Genomic DNA, 21,897 nt, shown 5'->3' with positions numbered 1-21,897 from the left:
TTTATGTTTGGAGCCTACCAGCTCTGCTCTTCTACTTCTTCATATAGTGGATTATACATATTTTGAACTACGGTTGCCCCACTGTCCAGGTTGCGTAACTTTGGCTAAGTTGTTCAACTTCTTTCTGCTTCTGTGTCTTCATGTAGAATGGAAATGAGGTCCTGCTTCATAGGGTTGTTAAGAAGATTGATTGGATATATAAAGAGCATTTCAAGTCTGACACTTAGTGAGCAGTCATTCAATTCCCTCATTTTATAGGAGAGGAAATTGAGGCCTTCATTGGCAAACTGAGTTGTAGGTTTCACAGCCAATAATTGGTCATTCAAAGCTAGGTCTGTTGGTTCCAAAAATCCATGATTGCTGTACACTTCCTGGAATTGTGGGTGTTTTTTAGGCAGCTGTGTCTGAGACGCTGGTCATCCTACAAGGTCTCCAAGCTGGACCTGGGCGCACAAACTTGGAAAGAGTATTATCTCTGCCGATCTGAGCTGGAGTTCCGAATGCATTCTGGGAGACCGGGGAAGGGCTTCATCTGCAGAGCACTTTCTGGGCATACAGGTACGAACAGGATAACGTAGCAGCTGTATCCATGCCTACTGCTCATCCCTCTGGCTGAGTCTCATGGGATCCGGCATGTCAGCCAGTCACTTGGAAAATGCCAGGTGATGAGTGCATGTTTGCTATCCACGTTGTCCCCTGCATGAGCACCTGTTTTGCTCCTGAGTCAGGAAGAGAGGAGTGGTTTTTCTGTCTGCCCCTTCACTACATTGAATGTTCAAATCCCAGGCCTTCTGTGTATGTGTGTTGTCTTCCAGGATACATAGATAAACTGGTCTACATCTCATCCAGTGAGTACCGGTTTGATGGGAGGGAGAAGCCCGTGGTCTATATTGTGTCTGTGGACCGTACTGTTCGTGCCTGGGATTTACTTGAGGTAAACTGGCCCCCAGGAAGGAAGGTGAGAATGAGACTGAGTCAGTCCTAACTGGGTCCTTCATCCCAGGTCTTCTGTCTTTATGAGCTCGTGTAATCAGCATGGAGAACAGAGGTGAGAGTGGGAGTTCCATATTTCAGATGAGAAATCTGAGCTTGCAAGAGACTCAGTTACCAAGCCAGGTAACTAGCATGGTAACTAGTGTGGCAGACCCATGTTTGAAACTCCAGTAAGAATGACGTCAGATGACATGCTCTTGGCTTTGTACTGCTTCAGGGAGGCGGACTTCACCAGCAGTGCCTTGTGGGGGCTGTGTTGGCACGTGCTTGGGAGGACAGCTGTGGTGCTATTCCTTGTACCTTTGTTGTGAGCTGGTTGGACTTTTTTGTTGTTGTTGTTTTTTTTGGACAGGTAGAGTTACAGACAGTGAGAGAGAGAGACAGAGAGAAAGGTCTTCCTTCCGTTGGTTCACTCCCCAAATGGCCGCCACGGCCGGTGCTGCACCAGTCCAAAACCAGGAGCCAGGCACTTCCTCCTGGTCTCCCACGCGGGTGCAGGGGCCCAAGCACCTGGGCCATCCTCCATTGCCCTCCTGGGCCACAGCAGAGACCTGAACTAGAACTGGTGCCCATATGGGATGCCAGCGCCGCAGGCAGAGGATTAATCAAGGGAGCCATGGCGCCTGCCCCAAGCTGGTTGGACTTTTTTCTGAAACCTTTCAATCATGTAATGCCCCCCACTGGGGCTGGTGCTGGCCTACGGGGTGGTTTTTCCCAGATAATTACAGCTTGTAGTCACACCTCTCTGCAAACTAAGGGTTAAAATCTACATAACTTGATTAATATTTCCAACTTTGTTGGCGCTTATATATACTTTTCATATCCATTCTTACTACAACAGCCAAACTTTGGATTTTCTTTTAAAAGATTTATTTTGATTTTTTTTGAAACACAGAGATACAGAGAGAGAGAGAGAGAGGGAGGGAGGGAGGGAGGGAGGGAGGGAGGGAGAGAGAAGGGGAGGGAGGGAGGGAGGGAGATCTTCCATCCACTGGTTCATTCCTTAAGTGGCTGCAGTGTCTGGGGCTTTGCCAGGAAGAAGCCAGGAACCACGAGCTTCCTCCGGGTCTTCCACATGGGTGCAGGGCCCAAGCACTTGAGCCATCCGATGCTGTCCTCCCGGGTGCATAGCAGGATGCTGGATCAGAAGTGGAACAGCTGGGTCTCAAAGTAGCACCCATATGGGAAGCTGGTTTCTCAGGTGGCAGCCTAGCCTGCTACTCCACAACACCAGCCCCCAAATTTTGATCCAGCCCTCTCCCCTGATTACCCCTTTCTTTCCCTGAAGTTAATGATTATCTTTCTTTTTTGAAAAATGGGCTCAGGGGCTGGAGTTGTAGTGAGACAGGTTAAGCTGCCACTTGCAACACCTGCATCCCATATGAGTGCTGGTTCAAGTCCCAGCTATACCACTGCCAGTCCAGTTCCTACTAATGTGTCTGGGAAAGAGGTAGAAGATGGCCCAGAATACTTGGGCCCCTGTAACCCATGTGGGAAACCAGATAGGGTTGCAGGCACCTCTCTTTGACCAGGCCATTGCGACCATTTGGGGAGTGAACCAGCAGATGAAAGCTCTCTCTCTCTCTCCCTCTCTGTAACACTTTTATATAATAAAATCTTTTTTTTTTGACAGGCAGAGTGGACAGTAAGAGAGAGACAGGGAGAAAGGTCTTCCCTTGCCATTGGTTCACCCTCCAGTGGCTGCTGAGGCCGGCGCACTGCGGCCGGCGCATTGCGCTGAACTGAAGGCAGGAGCCAGGTGCTTATCCTGGTCTCCCATGGGGTGCAGGGCCCAAGCACTTGGACCATCCTTCACTGCACTCCCTGGCCACAGCAGAGAGCTGGCCTGGAAGAGGGGCAACCGGGACAGAATCCGGCGCCCCGACTGGGACTAGAACCCGGGGTGCTGGTGCCGCAAGGCAGAAGATTAGCCTATTGAGCCACGGTGCAGGCCATAAAATCTTTTTAAAAATGTGCTCTGTTTTCTGTATACTTATAATGTTCCTGTACTTTAGACTGCTTGCCTATATTGATTTGTGTTATGTTTTCCCATGCTGTTTTGTCCTCTGATCCTGGAGAATTCTTAGTTTTAAGGTGTCTCTGGCATCACTGTGTCTGGTGCCAGCAGAAGCGTCATCTGATCCCAGCCACCATAGTCCTCATGGGTCGTAGCCTGGGTTTCCCTCCCATGGGAAGCATATAGGTTAGGGACAAGTAGCAGGAACTGCCTGGCACGCTCCAGCATTCTGCTTCCCTGAATGTCCTTTTACATTCTGAAACAGGAAGGGAGTTGTGTTGCTTTTTGCTCACTTTAGTACCAGCCACTGGTAAATACTCTATATTTCTCTGAGACTCATGTGCCATTAGCCCAGTCCCTAGTGCTAAGGTCTGTACTGGTGATTGTTACATTACTTGTTTAAGCAACAGAAATCAGCTTATGGGGAAGGGAGAAATTGACAGAGGAATACTAAGGTATCTTGATTGGAAAAAGATAGAGAAATTATGATAAAAGTAACAAAATGTGTTAAAGAGATCATAATGACCACAAATTGGGAATACCTCTTCCCAGGCAGGCCTGGGGACTAGGGAGGAAGTCTTGGGCAGTGTCACTGGGCTCGAAACCTCTGTGTTTCCATTTTCAAAATCCCAGGAGAGAAAATGGAGTGGCGTCAGCTTACGGTGGTTGTTTTCTTTTGGTCAGGGCTGGCTGTGGCTGTGTCTCAGGGCACATCCCAGAAAAGACAGAGGTGGCGTGAGCAGGGCAGCTGCTGTCTGTGCAGCAGCAACTGTTTATTCATATCAACAAGCCAGAATTTACTTACAGATGAAACTGGGCTGCCATGAGAACCAAGTGAGGTAATGCGTGTGACAGTTCTTTGCAGACAGAACAGTGCATAGCCCAGGCCCCTGTTGCATCTGCCCTCCCTGTTCAGCCTGCACCTGCCTCTCCCCATCTAGTTGAGCTCAGGTAACCACTGGAAGTACTTCAGACACAGCATATGAACAAATGCCACACTCACATGCTTAGCCACCCTGGTGTTTTGCCGAGTCTTCATGGGGTAACCCCAGCTAGGTTACTGCCCTTCATTGATCTAGGACTCTCTTCTTTCCTCTACTGTTCTCCTATGGTGCTGTAGGGAGGGGTCATATCCTTTCAACCTGTGTCACCTTGAAGTGTGTATACTGTGGAACCTGGCACAGGGTAGGCACAGGTAGATGTATGTGGGTTGAATGCACAAAACTATAACATGTTTACAAAATGAATGGATCCCATGTCAGTCCTTATGCTAATTTTGTCATCACCAGGGCACGGAGATCTGGTACAGCCCTCTGTAGCCTGCCGCTCTGGTGAATTTGGTGACCTACCCTCAGCTGCAGCTGGTTGTCACAGTGGACACACAGGGATTGATCAAAGCATGCAAAGTAGAGACGGGGCAGGAGTGGGCCTCCTTCTTCCTACCAACCTACCTTTCTTCATTGGGAGCCTGTGGCCATCCAGAGGGCCGCCTCCTGCTGGTGAGTGGCTCTCAGAAGTCCTTTCAGGGTCTTGCCTCCTCCCAGGCTGTGGACACCACCATGAGCTAGGTCCCTGTCCCAGGGGGACCGTGCCTCTGTCCTACGCAGATTCCCTTAGGCTGTTCCTTGCCGACCACGAGGAGCGCAAACTCTTGTCCTCACTATTGGTTTCACACATGGCAGCAGCAAATCTCTGCAGATCTACTAGTGTAGCTCTCCCTTTCTTTCACCATGAGCTCCAGCTCTGTGGGCTTCTAGGGTTTTTGTTCCCACTCCCCTGCCTTCCTTTCTCTAGGCCTTTGCTCACACTTTCTTCTACCTACATTTTCTTCTGACTGCTGTATTCTTTTTGTTGTTGTTGTTGACTTCTGATGCCAGTTATTTCTGTTTAGATTCATCTTGCAATCATTTTCATTCAAAGGGAAGCAACCTTGGATTCAAAAGTAATGCTAGAAATCAAGTTAAAAAACAAGCAAACGAAAGTCTGTTTCAAAATCTTGCAAGAGATTACAGGCTAGGTATGGGCTGTCTTTGAAATACACTAAGTTGAGGTCAACCCAACAGTATTTTCTAAAACTCTGTGGATGAGGAAGGCAGATGCATACCCTCTAACACATGTACAAAGAGCACTGTCTAATATTAACATAGAAAGGAAAGGTAAGTTTTAATCAGCAGAGTGGAAATTTGTTGGGCAACATGTGGAACCTGGCACCTGACACCCTCTCCAGTTCCTGCCTCACTGCCTCCCACGAGCCCCAGCTCTAACTCCTGCCAGGCCCCTGCTTCCTTGGCAGTTCCCCTGCTCCCTCCCAACGCCCACTGCCAAACACACATCCATTCTTCCTCTTAGCTCCCCATACCTTCCATACATTTAGTTTATTCTGCATCAGTATTCATGAGTCTCTGAGCTTCTCACCCTGACCGCTGCATTCTTATCCTTCATCCCTGTTTTTCAAGTCCTTTCTAAGGCCCAACTCAGGAAAGCCTCTTTGACCAAATGCGATCCTTTGCCCAAGATGTTAAAGGCCTCCAGTTTCTGGGACATTTAGTTTAGAGACTGTTCTTCGACCCTGGAGAACGTTTGACCAGGGAGAAAAGTAATGATGGTGTTTATACCAGGTGAAGGACATGGTTCTCAGATGGAAATAGATCACTCACACATGGAGAAGGAGTATCAAAGGTGTGGGCACCTGGTATTCCCCCCAAAAAAAGGAGAACAGACATCCAGGAACAATTTAATAGTTAAACAAATCTAATCCTATAAAGGAGAGGAACTTAACAAACAAGAATATTAAATACATAATGAAATATTTATTTTCCTCCGAATTTGCTTTATGCAATTGAATGAATGTAAATTAATGAACAGAAATTTAAGTAAGTTACATGTAACAGTGAAACAATATGATAATGCAATTCCTTTCCAATTTTTCTCAAATTCATCTTTCTTTTTGAAATATTTATGTATTTGAAAGTCAGAGTTACACAGAGAGAGAGGAGAGGCATAGAGAGAGGTCTTCCATCTGCTGGTTTACTCCCGAGATGGCCACAATGGCTGGAGCTGGGCAGATCCGAAGCCAGGAGCCAGGAACTTATTCCGTGTCTCCCACGTGGGTGCAGGGCCCAAGGACTTGGGCCATCTTCCTGCTTTCCCAGGTGATAGCAGAGATCTGGATCAGAAGTGGAGCAACTGGGACTTGAACTGGTACCCATATAGGATGCTGGCACTGCAGGTGGCAGCTTTACCCACTACGCCACAGCACTGCCCCTCAAATGCATCTTTAAATCTTTCCATCATATGACTCATAAGGAAATTAACCAACATATTATGTGGATACTACAGGTAGATGTGAAATTTTAAAAGGTACTTATGACATATAAATTCCTCTAATGCATTAACAAGAACCTTCAAGATACTTGTGTTTTGGGTATAGATAAATGTTAGAAACAATTATTCAGCTTAATACAAAGTAAGAATGCTTCTGATTGCTGTGTCAGGTTGAGACTGTTTCTCCTTTTTTGCTAATGAATGATTTTTAACTGTAATATCACTGCATGAACAAATATGTCTGTCACCTTTGAGTATGTAAGAAAAAACAAACACATGTTAAATGGACAAAACATTGCCCTTGAATCTTTACCAGACTCTCTGTACATCTTAACACTTTGAAATTTTGGAAACTTATTTATTTATCTAAAAAAATATTTGTTTAGGGGCTGGCCCAGTGGCATAGTAGGCTAAGCCTCCACCTGCAGTCCTGGCATACCATATGGACACCAGTTTGTGTCTTGGCTGCTCCTCTTCTGATCCAGCTCTCTGCTTATGGCCTGGGAAAGCAGTGGAAGATGGCCTAAGTGCTTGGGCCCCTGCACCTGCATGGGAGACCCAGGAGAAGCTCCTGGCTTCATATTGGTCCGGCTATGCGGCCATTTGGGGAGTGAACCAGCAGATGGAAAATCTCTCTCTGTAACTCTGACTTACAAAATAAGTAATTATTTAAAAAGATATATTTATTTCCCCCTTTGTCAGTTTATTTTTGGTATGTGTATGCTTTCTTTTAATCTTTCCTTGATTAAGCAGTGGCTTGTTCATTTTTTAAAAAAGATTTATTTATTTGAAAGTCAGAGATACATAGAGACAGAGAGACAGAGAGACAGAGAGGCAGAGAGAGAGAGAGAGAGAGAGAGGGGTCTTCCATCCACTGGTCACTCCCCAATTGGCTGCAATGGCTGGAGCTTTGCCAATCCAAAGCCAGGAGCCAAGAGCTTCTTCTGGGTCTTCCACATGGGTGCAAAGGACTTGGGCCATCTTCCTCTTCTTCTTCTTTTTTTTTTTTTTTTAAGATTTTTATTTATTTATTTGACAAGTAGAGTTACAGACAGTGAAAGAGAGAGACAGAGAGAAAGGTCTTCCCTCTGCTGGTTCACTCCCCAAATGGCCACAACGGCCAGAGCTACGCCAATCTGAAGCCAGGAGCCAGGTGCCTCCTCCTGGTCTCCCATGCGGGTGCAGGGGCCCCAACACTTGGACCATCTTCAACCGCTTTCCCAGGCCACAGCAGAGAGCTGGACTGGAAGAGGAGCAACCGGGACTAGAACCTGGCGTTGGGCCATCTTCTACTGCTTTCGCAGGCCATAGCAGAGAACGGGACTCGAACTGGCACCCACATAGGGTACTGGCACTGCAGGTGGCAGCCTTACCCACTACGCCACAGCGTCGGCCCCCTACTTTTTAAAAAATCTGATTATTGATTTCTACTTTGTCTCATTTTACCTTATAGAATGTATTGAGATTTCCACACAAGTGGACTGTATATTCAGTTTTTGTGACTGTCTGATGTGTGCGTGCAAGGAAGGTGTATTCTCTATTACTGGGGTACAGAGGCCCAAATGTATGTTGTAGTCTTTATTAATTGTTTAATTCTTATTTATTTGCTTTTTGTCTACTTGACCTTAGACTGTGAGCAGAATTATCATTATTTTTATTTCATAACAATAGTGAAAAATATTTAAATACTAGTTTTATTGATGTATTCCACTAATTCTCCTTGTGTATGTTTTGTAAAGGTGATGTGGTGTTTCTTTGATTATAGGTGCTTGCAAATATTTCTTCTTTGTGAATTATAGCCTTTTGAATACATGGTAAAGTGACTATGGTTTCATTTCATGCTTGGGCTTGAATCCTGCTCTCTGCACTGTCAGGGTCTTACACTTTTTTTTTTTTTTAAGATTTATTTATTTATTTGAAAGTCAGAGGTATACACAGAGAGAAGGAGAGGCAGAGAGAGAGAGAGGGAGAGAAAAAGAGAGAGAGAGAGAGGTCTTCCATCTACTGGTTCACTCTCCAGTTGGCTGCGATGGCTGGAGCTGTCCTGATCCAAAGTCAGGATACTGGAGCTTCTTCCAAGTCTCCCATGCAGATACAGGGGCCCAAGGACTTGGGCCATCCTCCACTGCTTTCCCAGGCCATAGCAGACAGTTGGATCAGAAGTGGAGCAGCCAGGACTCGAACCAGCGTCCATATGGGATGCTGGCACTTGACGCAGTGGCTTTACCTGCTGCACCACAGCGCTGGCCCCTACACTTACTTTTTAATTGCACTTGCTTGGTGTGCCTTTACTTTTTCCTTCACAGTTGACCTTTGTTTTCAGTGCTTTCTTTAATATAGCACAGAGTTGTGGAGTGTGTCTTGTTAACCTGAAAATCTTTTATTTCAGTAAATAAGTTGTCATTTATTTTTTTAAAGATTTTATTTATTTGAGAGGTAGAGTTACAGACAGTGAGAAGGAGAAACAGAGAGAAATGTCTTCCGTCCATTGGTTTACTCCCCAAATGGCCACAATGGCCGGAGCTGCGCTGATCTGAAGCCAGGAGCCAGGTGCTTTCTCCTGGTCTCCCATATGGGTGCAGGGGCCCAAGGACTTGGGCCATTTTCCAATGCTTTCCCAGGCCACAGCAGAGAGCTGGATTGGAAGAGGAGCAACCAGAACTAGAACCAGTACCCATATGGGATGCCGGCGCTTCAGGCCAGGGTGTTAACCCGCTGTACCACAGTGCTGGCCCCTAACCTTGTGTTTTATTTTGTTAGGTTTACTGCATGATGTGGCTTGTTTACTGGCTTCCGTTCTCTGTATCTGGTTGCTTTCCTTTTTCACGTATAGGCTGGGGAAGGAAGAGGTAATACCTTTTGTTATTTAGGGAGCCTCTCATATTTTTTATTGTAGTGGTTGCCTTTATCATAATACATTCTGTGGTTCCCTTAAACTAGTTTTTCCTTTTTATTAGGCTTGCACTAGTTTATGTTGTTGGCTTTAAATGGTGTTCTGTTATACCCATGGCAATCAATAAACTGTTCTGTGATATGTTTCTCCCTTCTTGTGCCATTTAATGATGCTTTATTTCTTCTTTTTTGAGAACATGTAACATTTATATGCTGTTCTTACTTTTCCCTACCTCTAGTTTTAACTCTTCAGTTTACAGTTTAATGTACTTCATACACTGCTTGTGGTGAAGTAGTCCCTGTCCTCTCTTGTTTTGAGGAAGCTTATCCTGGGGAAGGGCTCATGAACACAGTTCTTGGATTTTTTTAAAAAATATTTATTTATTTGAAAGGCAGAGTTACAGAGAGCCAGAGAGAGAGAAAAAGACAAAGAGAGATCTTCCATCTGCTGATTCACTCCCCAGATGGCTCTGCCAGCTGAAGCTGGACTGTTCTGAAGCCAAGAGGCAGGAGCTTCTTCCAGGTCTCCCACATGGGGGCATCTTCTGATGCTTTCCCAGGTGCATTAGCAGGGAGCTGGATCAGAAATTGAGCAGCTGGGACTTGAGCCAGCACCTATATATGATGTCAGCACCAATGCAGGTGGTGGCTTTACCTGCTATGCCAGAGCACTGGCCACGGTTCTTGGATGTTTAAAACTGCTTGTTTAAATGATGTTAGTCTGGCTGAGCATGAAGTCCATGCCTCACACTTCTCTTGAGTTTGATGAAAGCATTATTTCATTTTTTGTATTTTTATTGAAAAGTATAATGCCAACCTGACTCACTTTCTTTGTTAGATTTTTGAGCTTTTAAATTCAAGGCCTCAGGGACTTTTTTTTTTTTTATCAAGTTAAACTTGAGTGGTTTAATTACAGTATGTCTATCTTAAACTTCAGTAGTTTAATTACTTAGGTGACCATCTGAGTCACTTTTCCCAGGAACATGGTGAACCCGTTCAGTGCATAGATCCCAGGCTCCTTCCAGTTTTATTACATTATTTTAAAATATTAGTTGTGTAAAATATTTAATTTTTCCTTGTAGGAACTTCATTTCTGTGTTTACTGGATATTCATGGCCTATTTTATCTGATTATTTTTAGTTCCTTATTTCATTTTTGTTATCTGTTTTCATATTTATCTTTTTTTTTAAAGATTTATTTATTTATTTGAAAGAGTTAGAGAGAGAGAAGAGAGACAGACAGAGAGAACCATCCCCTGGTTCACTCCCCAGATGGCTGCCTTGTCTGGGGCTGGGCCAAGCCAAAGCCAGGAGCCCAGAGCTGCTTCTAGATTTCCCACATGGATGCAGGGGTCCAAGCACTTGGGCCATCAACTGCTGCCTCCCTGGATGCATTAGTAGGAAGCTGGATTAGAAGTGGAGCAGCCAGACTTGAACTGGGTCTCTTAAGAGATATGGGTGTCAAAAGCAGTGGCTTAACCCTCTGGGTCACAATGCCCTCCTCTTTCTTTATAAACATGCTCTAGCCAGTTTTTTTTTTTTTTCAATTTTTAAAGCTTTTATTCAGTGAGAGAAATGCATAGGAGAGTGAGGGCTCTATCTAAAAGAGAGAGGAATCTGGATTCATACCGAGTATCAGGAGCCAGCCACATGGAGGAGCATATAGGCCAGCAAGCATGGGGTGGGTGGCCTGAAGGCCACACCCCCTGGAGGCTCAGAGCAGCATGGGCCCACAATGTCTAGCCAGTTTTATTAAAGAAAAATTTTTATGATTTTCATTTCACCAGCTTGTTCTGGTAAGCTTCGAGTAGTAATGGAGTCATCAGGATCAATGGTAACCAGGGAGCATATGCTAATACTTGGGGCATGCTGAGCCCAATTCAATATTATTGCCACTGAAGTGGTGGACACTAATTTTGGCCAACATGGTATGAGACTCTCCAGGTGGTCCCCAACTTTCAGGGATTTGAGTTGGGATTTTATGACTTCCTAAAAGATTTACCCACCGTAAGTCCAGGAACATCTGGACTTAGAATGTTCAACTTTGAGTTTTTTAACTTCACAATGGGTTTAGTGGAACCTTAGACCTATCTTAAGTCCAGGTGCCTATGTGTTTGTATTTCCTCAATGCTGGACAGTTGGTGACAGCATGAAAAGTTTTGCTCCGTTTCTTCTGAGCATCCTTAGCATCTCCTTATACTCCAGCATGTGCTTTCCAGTTTTCACAACAACATAGAGCCAGACTTGCTCAACTGTAGTGAAAGCTTCTTTGTCTTTGTTGTGGCCACCATCTCCAAGCAGGGTGTCCTCCCAGCAAGAGCAGCACTAAGACAGCAGGGGCAAGAGTGGATGAGTATTGAATTTCTGACTCAGAGTGTTATGTCATATCTGCAAATGCTAATTTTATGTTATTTCATATGGGGTGTGGCTATAGATCTCTTCCTGGTCATTCTTTGGAGAAAGATTTTCATAAACTAAGTGTTTCTCACTGTTTTTATTTGTGTGAATGTTACCTGCCATTTCTTGCACATTTAGAAATATTTGTATTTTCTTGGATGGTCATAACAGCCATTTCTAGGTAAGTTACAAAGAAAGAAAGTCCAAAATTGGTTCCTTGTGTGTCTTAGTAAAGAGTAGGTTTTTCTTTTTTAATATCTTGTGTTAAGCCTTTTTTTTTTTTTTTTTTTTTTTTGACAGGCAGAGTTAGGCAGTGTGAGAGACAGAGAGAAAGAAAGGTCTTCCTTTTTCCGTTGGTTCACCCCCCTAAGTGGCTGCTACAGCCAGTGTGCTGTGCTGATCTGAAGCCAGGAGCCAGGTGCTTCTCCTGGTTTTCCATGCGGGTGCAGGGCCCAAGGACCTGGGCCATCCTCCACTGCACTCCCGGGCCACAGCAGAGAGCTGGACTGGAAGAGGAGCAACCAGGACAGAATCTGGCGCTCCAACTGGCGCCGCAGGTGGAGGATTAGCCTAGTGAGCCATGGGGCCAGCCATGTTAATCCTTTTTATTAATTAAATTTTTTTATTTGAGAGACAGATTTACAGACAGAGAGGGAAGGACGGGAAGGTCTTCCATCTGCTGATTCACTACCCAAATGGCCACAGTGGCCGGAGCTGAGCCAATCCAAAGTTAGGAGCCAGGAGCTTTTTCGGAGTCTTCTACATGGGTGCAAGGGTCCAAGCATTTGAGCCATCTTCTTTTGCTTTCCAAGGCCATAGCAGAGAGCTGGATCAGAAGTGGAGTAGCCGGGGCCGGTGCTGTGGCTCACTTGGCTAATCCTCTGCCTGTGGCGCTGGCATCCCATATGGGCGCCGGGTTCTAGTCCCAGTTGTTCCTTTTCCAGTCCAGCTCTCTGCTGTGGCCCGGGAAAGCAGTGGAGGATGACCCAAGTGCTTGGGCGCCTGCATCCGCATGGGAGACCAAGAGGAAGTAGCGGCCATTTGGGGGTGAACCAATGGAAGGAAGACCTTTCTCTCTGTCTCTCTCTCTCACTGTCTAACTCTGTCAAATAATAAAAAAAAAAGAAGTGGAGTAGCCGGACTAGAACTGGTACCCATATGGGATGCTGGCACTGCAGGTGGCAGTTTTACGCATAAAGCCACAGCACCGGCTCCTTTTAACAAAATTTGTAAATAAATTTCCATCAGTGTAGTAGATGAAAAAGTCATAAGAAGATATTCCCTAATGCAGAAAGATTTCTAAGGAGTAAGTTAAATCCGAAGTATGACAGGCAGGACACAGAGCAGCCTGTAGTACAACCAGGGTGCTTGCACCAATGAATAGCAAGGGCACGGGGAGGTCATGCATACTGCTGCAGGGTGGGGCTCAGGGCTTCTGCTCTGGAGACTTACGTGTTGTTGAAGTGTGTTCATTTTTTCCCATGTATTTGAAGAAATATTCTAAGGCAGATCTACAATTTACTAGCGGGTGCCCTCCTGTGAATAGGCAGTAGCTCCCTCAACAGATATTTCAGGACTTGCTTGCTGCCCTCATGTTGGGGTGTCATTTGGTTCATTTTGTGTGTGTGTGTGTGTTTTCCATTTCTTTTTTTCTTATTTATTTAGGGAATACAAATGTCATACATTTCATATATACACAGTTAGGAACATAGTGATTCTTCCCACCCTTCTTCCTCCTCCCTCTCCCATTCCCATTCCTATTTCTTTACAAAGATCTATTTTCAGTTAACTTTATACTCATAAGACTAACTCAACACTAAGTAGAGAGTTCAACAAACAGTATGAAGAAAAAAAAACAAGCAAACAAAAAACATTGTTCCTCAATAGTCAAGACAAGGGCTGTTCAAAATTATAGCATAAGAAAGTGTCAATTTCACTCCTATAGATTACTTTTTAGGTACTCTTAGTTACTACCACAGATCAGAGAGAACATGTGGGTTTTGTCTTTTTGGGACAGGCTTATTTCACTGAGTGTAATGGTTTCTAGTTGTATCCATTTTGTTGCAAATGTCAGGATTTCATTTTTTTTTTATCACTGTGTAGTATTCCATAGTGTATATATTCTATAATTTTTTTATCCAGTCATCAGTTGATGGACATCTGGGCTGATTCCATATCTTAGCTATTGTGAATTGAGCTGCAATGAACATGGGGGTACAGATAACTCTTTCATATGCTGATTTCATTTATTTTAGGTAAATTCTCAGGAGTGGGATGGTTGAGTCAAATGGTAGGTATATATTCAGCTATCAGAGGAGAAAGAAAGCAACAATTAACTCCACAAATGCCTAAAAATAAATACAGAAATTCAAGAAATAAGAATAAGGAATATGGCATTAACTGATCCCCAAAGGAACATAACAACATTTTAATATTAGAATGTGAAGATAAAGAGATTGATGAAATGCTAGAAATGGACTTAAAAAATTAATAATAAGAATACTCAAAAGCAATCAGAAACAAATACATGACATGAATGAAAATTTTTCCCATGAGATTGAGATTTTTAAAAGAGAAATCAAAATGAAATAGTAGAAACCAAGAATTCAGTAGATCAAATAAAAAATGTGGTGGAAAGCCTTAACAATAGAACTGGTGAGGCAGAAGAAAGACTTTCTGAGTTAGAAGACAAAAATCTTTGGAAATCTTTCAGTCCAAAAAAACAAAACAAACAAACAAAAAACCAAGGAGAAATTAGAAAACTTAAAGACAGTGTTGGAGATTTATGGGATACTATCAACCCAACATACAGGTCTTAGGACCTCCTGAAGGTGTGGAAAGAGAGAATGTACTAGAAGGCCTATTTAGTGAAATAATTACAGAAAACTTCCCTAATTTAGAGAAAGAAAGGGACGTCCAAGTACAGGAAGCACATAGAACTCCTAACAGACATGACCGAAAAAGATCATCAACACGACACATTGTAGTCAAACTTTCCGCAGTAAAGCATAAAGAAGACTCTAAAATGTGTGGCTGGCACTATGGTGTGGTGGGCTAAGCCTCTGCCTACAGTGCTGGCATCCTAGTGCTGGTTTTGGTCCTGGCTGCTCTACTTCTGATCCAGCTTTCTGCTATGGTGTGGGAAAGCAGTAGAAGGTGGCCCAAGTGCTTGGACCCCTGCACCCATGTGGGAAACTCAGAAGAAGCTCCTGGCTCCTGGCTTCAGATCGGCTCAGCTCCAGCCATATCGGCCATTTGGGGAGTGAACCAGCAGATGGAAGACCTTTTCATCCTTCCCTCTCTGTCTGTAAATCTTCCTCTCCCTCTGTCTGTCTGTAACTCTACTTCTCAAATAAATAAATAACATCTTTAAAATGTGCATGAGAGAAACTCCAGATGACTCTCAGAGGATCTCCACCTAGACTCACATCTGGCTTCTCATCAGAAACCCTACAGGCTTGAAGAGAATGGCCATTCTTAAGAGATATAGTCCAAGTATTAAGAGAAGAAAACTGTCAACCCAGAATATTGCATTCTGCCGTGTGGATGGCAGGGGTCCAAGTACCTGGGCCATTTTCCTCTGCTTTTCCAGGCATATTAGTGGGGAGCTTGATAAGAAGTGGAACAGCTGGGCCTCATACCAGTACTCACATGGGGTACCAGCGTTGCAGGTAGTGGTTTATTCTGCACCACAACACTGGCCCCTGTGTATTGTTTGTTCATAACCTGCATTTTGTGAACTTCTTATATACATAGATTTCAGAGTTTTGGCACCAAAATAAACTTATCTGTCAATTATATTTTTCCATGATATTTTTGAGCCCCTCAGATACACAGTATATTATTATCTATAATCATCCTACTGTGCAGTAGGACACCAGTTCTTTCTCCTGTTACTTAGAACCTGTTAGCCAGGTTGGGTTGTTTTCTGTTGCAGGTGGCCTGTGCTGAAGGGAACCTCTATACTCTGGTGCTGCCTCAGCTGCAACTGGTCTCCGAGGTGACTGCATTTCCCAACAGCCCCATAAAGCTCGTGTGCTCTCCTGACTGCAAGTGGGTGTGTGCATCCACACAGAATTCACACCCGGGCCCAAAGGTCAGTGCTTGCTCAGCTGTCTCTCTGTGGATCCTGGCTGCTTCATGGGAGGAGGACAAGGCTGTGAGATGTGGGTTCAAGGCAGCTTGACTCCACAGCCTGGCACGTGTGGCTTGGTTGAGTGCTGCTCACTGCGAGTCACATTCTGCCCCTTGCCTGGGTCTGTTCCCCACAGCAGAGTCCACTCCTGGGACCTGGCTCATGGCCCACAGCCTGAGCTGTTTGGGCAAGGCTCCATTTTGAACAGTTTGGGGCCATAGGGACATCCTGAAGTAGCACCTTGACAGTAGGGACTCCATTTTGGAGCACTTGAGACTCCATTCTGAGAAAGCACCCCCCCACCGTGAGACTCTGGTCTGCAACTATGATCTCAAACAGTCGGACAATAGCAGTGCACTACATCACCCTTGGCAGAGCACAAAAACCCCCCAGCATGATCACTCAAGCTTGAAAGTAGAAAGGTTGCACCTGGGTTAATGATAAAGATGTGATTTGTCTATGTCTTACACATAATTTGAATTAATGTCAAGATCATAATTAATAATTGTAAAATTATAACTGGTATTGTTAAGATTATAATGGATATTAATTTCACTCAGGTCTTGGGTTATGTTGACCCCAGTAACTATGTACTCTCCTTTGATCTTAGCAACCGTGTATAGCAACCGTGCATTCCCCCCCCCCACCCCGATTTTGTGGTTTTTGCCTTTATAAACCCTATACTTTAGTTCCTCAGGGCTGCTCTGTTCTGGCATGATCAGAGAGCCCCAGCATGCTGGAAAAATAATAAACCCTTTGCAATTTGCATAGGAGAGTCTCCTGGAGTCGTTTCTCGGGCGGTGGACGTACCTCGACCTTAACAATCCCGGTGAAACATTCAGGAACTGCTTGACAGAGAGAGCTCCTGTGAGGGTGAGGGTGGGAGTGGGCAGGTCAGGTGTGGAGGTGATCCTGGTGACATGGAAGGTGCATCTGCTTATGTAGAAGGAAGCATTTGTGAGAGGGTGCCTCATCCCCTGTCTACCCGTGACTCAGAGTCCTGACCACTTGTAGGCAGAGACAGCTAGTCAATGACAGGAGATAAGGCACCTTTTGAGTGACAGGCCCTGAATGAGATATTATAGCACAGTAGACAGCAGACTGCTGGCTGTGGTCTGTAAAGGAGGAGGGCAGAGAGAGTAAGGACCTGCAGCTGAGGGGCTGAGCAGTCACAGAAGAGCAGCCAGCGCAGAGAGGCTACAGGAAGTCAGTCCTGGGGCCAAGAGGAGGGCCTTGGAGATAGGAAGGACAAATGCAGGAAAACACTGGGGATAACAGCAGAACAGTGACCACACCTATTCAAAAGCGGAAATCTCATTTACTTGGTTCACCTCTGTACTGACTTCACTGGGGCCAGCCCAGCCTTGTGTTTCCAGTGGAGCCAGATGTGGACTGGGATCAGCCTCAAAAAACCACTGGTCCAGACCTGATCTGGAAAGGATGTGCCGGGGGCCTGGGCTGCCCTGCAAGCCCAGTGAGGTGGGTGTGGGCATGAGAGGTGGTGTTTCCACATGCTTTGGGTCTGGGAAACCAGCCCCTCGGCAGCCATGTGACCACGCAGGGTGTTCCCCCAGGTATTCTACACACCGTCTCTGCTGTTCCCATCTGAAGATGAGACTCCTGCCTCTACCGCCCTCTCCATCCGGCTGAGTTTCCATGCCTGCTGCGCCCCTGATGAGGCATCCAGATTGATTGCTATGCACTGAAATGACAATGGCATGCAGCTGATTATCTCCACCTATGAGCTAAGGGCTGAGAAGTCCAGGGAAGAAGTGGACATTTTGGGTAAGGGCCCTCTGCTGGCCCCAGCAGGTCTGTGTGTCCCACCCTTACAGTATAACACTTGCAGCACAGGTTTCTCAGATTCCCTTTGGGACATTCTCTTTTCTTCACAGTGAAATACTCAGATGATGGCATAGTGGCCCTGCAAAGGTGTTGTGATTGTATGCACTGGTCGAGTGGTTGAGCTCCTGGTAAGAGTTGGGCAGCCTGCATGGTCCTGGGATTCAGACGCTCTTAGCCTCCCTTCTCCTAGCTGATATTTCTGCTTCCATCCATTCTGACTTCTCTTCTCTCAGCACTGAGTGCATACAGAGGTGAATAAAAGCCATAACTATCTCTTCCCCAAGGAGCTCTTGGTCCAGTAGGAAAAATAGAACCCCAGCCTTCTCCATTCCGTCCACTTTATTTCCCAAGCCCTATATTGCTCCAAAAGGCCTTATTTGTGGTCTTTAGCATGTTTTCTGTGATATTATGTCTATTTGTTTTCATATCATTATTTGACTACAAATTTTACTCTGAGCTTCCTGGCAGCTGAGGAAAAAAGGATAATAGGATGTGTACTGTATATCCTTGTCTGATAAGAGAAAACACATGAAATCTTCATGAGAGGACCTTTTTTTCCTGGTGAAAAGGACTGCTATACGATGTAAAAGACAATTTCTTCAACAGTAGTTTTTGGAAAATGTCATATAGGTCTCATGTGGCCATTTCTTTTATCACCCAGTCGTAGATGGAAAGGGGTAGAAGGGAGGGAGCCCCATTTCCTGAATAGTAAGGTTGAGTATCCATGATCCAAAGTGCTTGGGACCAAAAGTGTTTTGGATATTGGATTTTTTTTTCTGATTTTGGAACATCTGCATATACATAATGAGTTATGTTGGGGTTAGAACCCGAGATTAAACAGAAAGTGGATTTGTTTCATATATACTTTGTATTCAAGGCCCAGTAATTGTTTTATATAAGTACTTTAGATAATTTTATGCATGAAACAAAATTTGTGTATGGTAAAGCATCAGAGGTCAGGCGTGATATTTTCTACTTATGGCATCCTTTTGGCCTTCAGAAAGTTCCAGATTTTGGAGCCTTTCTGATTTTGGATATTTGGGTACTGCATTTAATCTTTCTGCTCCCTGTAACTAAGGCATCATCAGTATTTTAGAGCTAATGAACTGGTAATTTGGGGGAGGAAATGTATGGGTTGGATTGAATGCAGTTCTAACTACAAAGCTGTTTTCGAGGCCTGTGTTTATTCCAGGGAAATCAATCTGTTCTCTCTCTCTCTCTCTCTCTCTTTTTATTTCTAAAAGTACAACAGATTGCCAGTTTCCCATTGCCAGACACTGATACCTCCACACCTCATGAAAAGCCACAGCTCACAGGTGCTCCTACTGGTGTTTGGACTGAAGCTGGTGCTGTTCACCATATACGGCCGGCAGCTGGCAGCCTTCCAGGACCACCAGAGGCCCATCACGTCTGTGTGCGTGGTGAGTGCAGTACCCCTGCCTACGGACAGCTCCCCACCTTCAGCAGTCCACACTTTGTTGTTGTTGTTGTTTTTTTTTTCCCTTTTTAAACAGTTATTTATTTGAAAGGCAGAGTAACAAAGAAAGGAGAGACAGAGACAGAGATCTTCCATCCATGGGTTCACCCTCCAGATGGCTGCAGCAGCCAGAGATGGGCCAGGCTGTAGGCAGGAGCTTGTGACTCCATCTGGGTCTCTCACTTGGGTGGCAGGGCACTTGGGCCATCTTCTGCTGCTTTCCCAGGTTATTAGCAGGGGGCTGGATCAGAAGCAGAGCAGCTGAGACTCCAACCAGTGCTGCAGTATGGGAGGCCTGTGTTGCAAGTTTAACCTGCTGTGTCACAGTACTGGCCTTCCTGCCTTTTCATCTACAGGACCCTAGCCGATCATCATCCCTTGACTGCTCTTTGTGAGTCTATGTGTGGAATAAGAAAAATAAATCCCCAGTTCTCAAAAGCTGCTGTCACTTGCTTGAGGGATCTCACAGATGGGCCAGGTAGTTGCCTTTGTTATCCTTTACTCTGCTTGTAAATGGTTTTTCATGGCATTTGTAAGGTAATATTGGGAGAATATCAGAGAACTCAGGGAACTCAAACTAGTTAATGGGTCTGAGGCAAGTCACTGCTCACATTCAGTTCCCTGTCAAAAAACCAATTGACAGTCAGAACTGTGTATTACATACGTGACTCCTGTAGTGTGCAAGCTACCACATGCAGCTGGCATCATCCATGTTTTGCAGGTGAAAACAGGCTTATAGATATGGATGTTTTGCACAAAGCCCCATAGAGAATTGCAGCTAGGTCTGGGCTGGGCCCTGACTTTGACTCCAGGAAAATGACTGCACCTGTCAAGCTCATGTTGTTCCATCTCCTTTGTCAAGAGAACATGAGGCTGCTCAGGAAGTCATAATTCTAAATTGTAGGGAGATGGCTCAGACTCGCCAAGATTAAACCAACTGCCCTTCTCCTCTTTTAGAATTTTGTGGGATATCTAAAATCATTGTAACTCAGGCAGCCACTGTCAGGAGGACCCAGAACCACTATTCTAACAAGAGAATGTGACAGTACTTGTTTACAGAATCAAATCCCAGAGTAAAGGAGAAGTGGGAATGGGTCTGATGGAATGGAGGCTGAGCTCCCTCTTCATGGGAAGACTTTTGCCACTTAAATGTCTGTCTTTTTCGGGCCGGCGCCGCGGCTCACTAGGCTAATCCTCCGCCTAGCGGCGTCGGCACACCGGGTTCTAGTCCCGGTCGGGGCGCCGGATTCTGTGCCGGTTGCCCCTCTTCCAGGCCAGCCCTCTGCTGTGGCCAGGGAGTGCAGTGGAGGATGGCCAGGTGCTTGGGCCCTGCACCCCATGGGAGACCAGGAAAAGCACCTGGCTCCTGGCTCCTGCCATCGGATCAGCGCGGTGCGCCGGCCGCGGCGGCCATTGGAGGGTGAACCAACGGCAAAGGAAGACCTTTCTCTCTGTCTCTCTCTCTCACTGTCCACTCTGCCTGTCAAAAAAAAAAAAAAAAAAAAGTCTGTCTTTTTCTCATCTTAATGCCCAGTCTTCCCCTTCTCTTTGCAGGGGATATACCCACGTGGAAAGTGACAGCATGAATATTGTAGGCATAGAAGCTAGAAGCAGTGGAACAAGAGTTCTAAGGTCATACTGCTTCAAAGTGGAGCATGGCTGAAATGATTACACCAAGTTGAAGATGCCATCACTTTGGTAATGGGTTTGTAGACATCCAAGGACTAAATAGGTTATGTTATCAGTGTTGGAAAAGAAATTAGAAATCCCTAGATGCCTTCTGTGTGCCAAGCATTGGGCTTTGGCTTTAATCTGAAATCCTCACAATAAGCCAGTGAAGTAGTTGTTACTGTTCCTGTTTTCCAGACAAAGAAAATGAAATTCAAAATGAGAGTAGTAGCCAATGAATAGCCCATCTTCCAGCTGCTAAGCAACCTGCCCGAAGCTATGCAGATAGTAAGTGGCAGAAAGGAGTTGAATGTGAGTCTGTAGGTACTGCAAAGCCCACACTTAACGTATTGGGATTATAACATTATTGTTTTTGTTGTCCAAATATGTAACTAAGTAAATATTTTTATCTTTCTAGTCTGTGTTATGTGCTATAGACACACATTAGTATGTAGTTCGTGCTGCCACGTTGATGACTTTTATGGCACCATGTTGCATGACTTAAGGACCGCCATTTTTACTTGCATCAATGGTGCCCTCTGGAGTTGGTCAACAAAACAACTCTGGATTAATGGGCATTTCAGAGTTTTTAATTTCAAGCAACAGGAGGTGACACTGACCAATTAAAACCATAAAGGGAATTTCTTGGAAGAAAATGGAGCAGCCCACTGGGTCCTTGGGAAGGCTGGAGAAACCAGGCAGAAGACAAGCTAGATCTGCTCTGGTGGTCTGGCTTGGGCAGTCCCAGGCTGTGTTGTGTCGTCATCCTCTGACTCTGCCCTTTGCTGCCACTGGGCTGCTGTCACGGTTAGTGAATATGCACCACAGCCACCCTCTGAAAAACTTCCCTGCTGCTCCTAGGGAGGGACAAGATTCAGAATGCCGTGTGTGTGTGTGTGTGTGTGTGTGTGTGTGTGTGGTGGGGGGAGGGTTGCACATGTATATGCACATGTGCATGCTTGTGATTGTGCTGTACCTAGGTCATGCACCCATACCATTGAGGCCAGGGTAGGAGAAAGGGAGAGCCTGCCCCCTTCATCTGCAATAGTAGGAGCTCCCAACCAAGATTCGCAATTCAGAATTCTTCAAAAATAGGAAGGAAAAATCTCTCAAAAATAGAAAATAGTAAAAAAAAAAAAAAAAAGCAGCT

General features: G+C 45.2%; 1 pseudogene across 1 annotated transcript in view; it reads left to right on the top strand.

The window, feature by feature from the left end:
* LOC149128656 (F-box/WD repeat-containing protein 12-like) overlaps nucleotides 1-21,600 on the top strand; it is a 40,031-nt pseudogene extending 18,431 nt beyond the window's left edge. Inside the window, exons 4-11 of the transcript XR_016214927.1 lie at nucleotides 395-558; nucleotides 816-934; nucleotides 4,300-4,509; nucleotides 15,560-15,718; nucleotides 17,332-17,542; nucleotides 18,847-19,023; nucleotides 19,436-19,557; nucleotides 20,634-21,600. The product of XR_016214927.1 is annotated as an F-box/WD repeat-containing protein 12-like (transcript). The remainder of the gene's footprint in view (nucleotides 1-394; nucleotides 559-815; nucleotides 935-4,299; nucleotides 4,510-15,559; nucleotides 15,719-17,331; nucleotides 17,543-18,846; nucleotides 19,024-19,435; nucleotides 19,558-20,633) is intronic.
* The last annotated feature ends 297 nt before the right edge of the window (nucleotides 21,601-21,897 follow it).

This window comes from Oryctolagus cuniculus, chromosome 1 (assembly GCF_051225735.1).
Source record: "Oryctolagus cuniculus isolate XC-2025 breed Fujian yellow rabbit chromosome 1, ASM5122573v1, whole genome shotgun sequence".
NCBI lineage: Eukaryota > Metazoa > Chordata > Mammalia > Lagomorpha > Leporidae > Oryctolagus > Oryctolagus cuniculus.
This window is presented reverse-complemented; position numbering and strand designations above follow the sequence as displayed.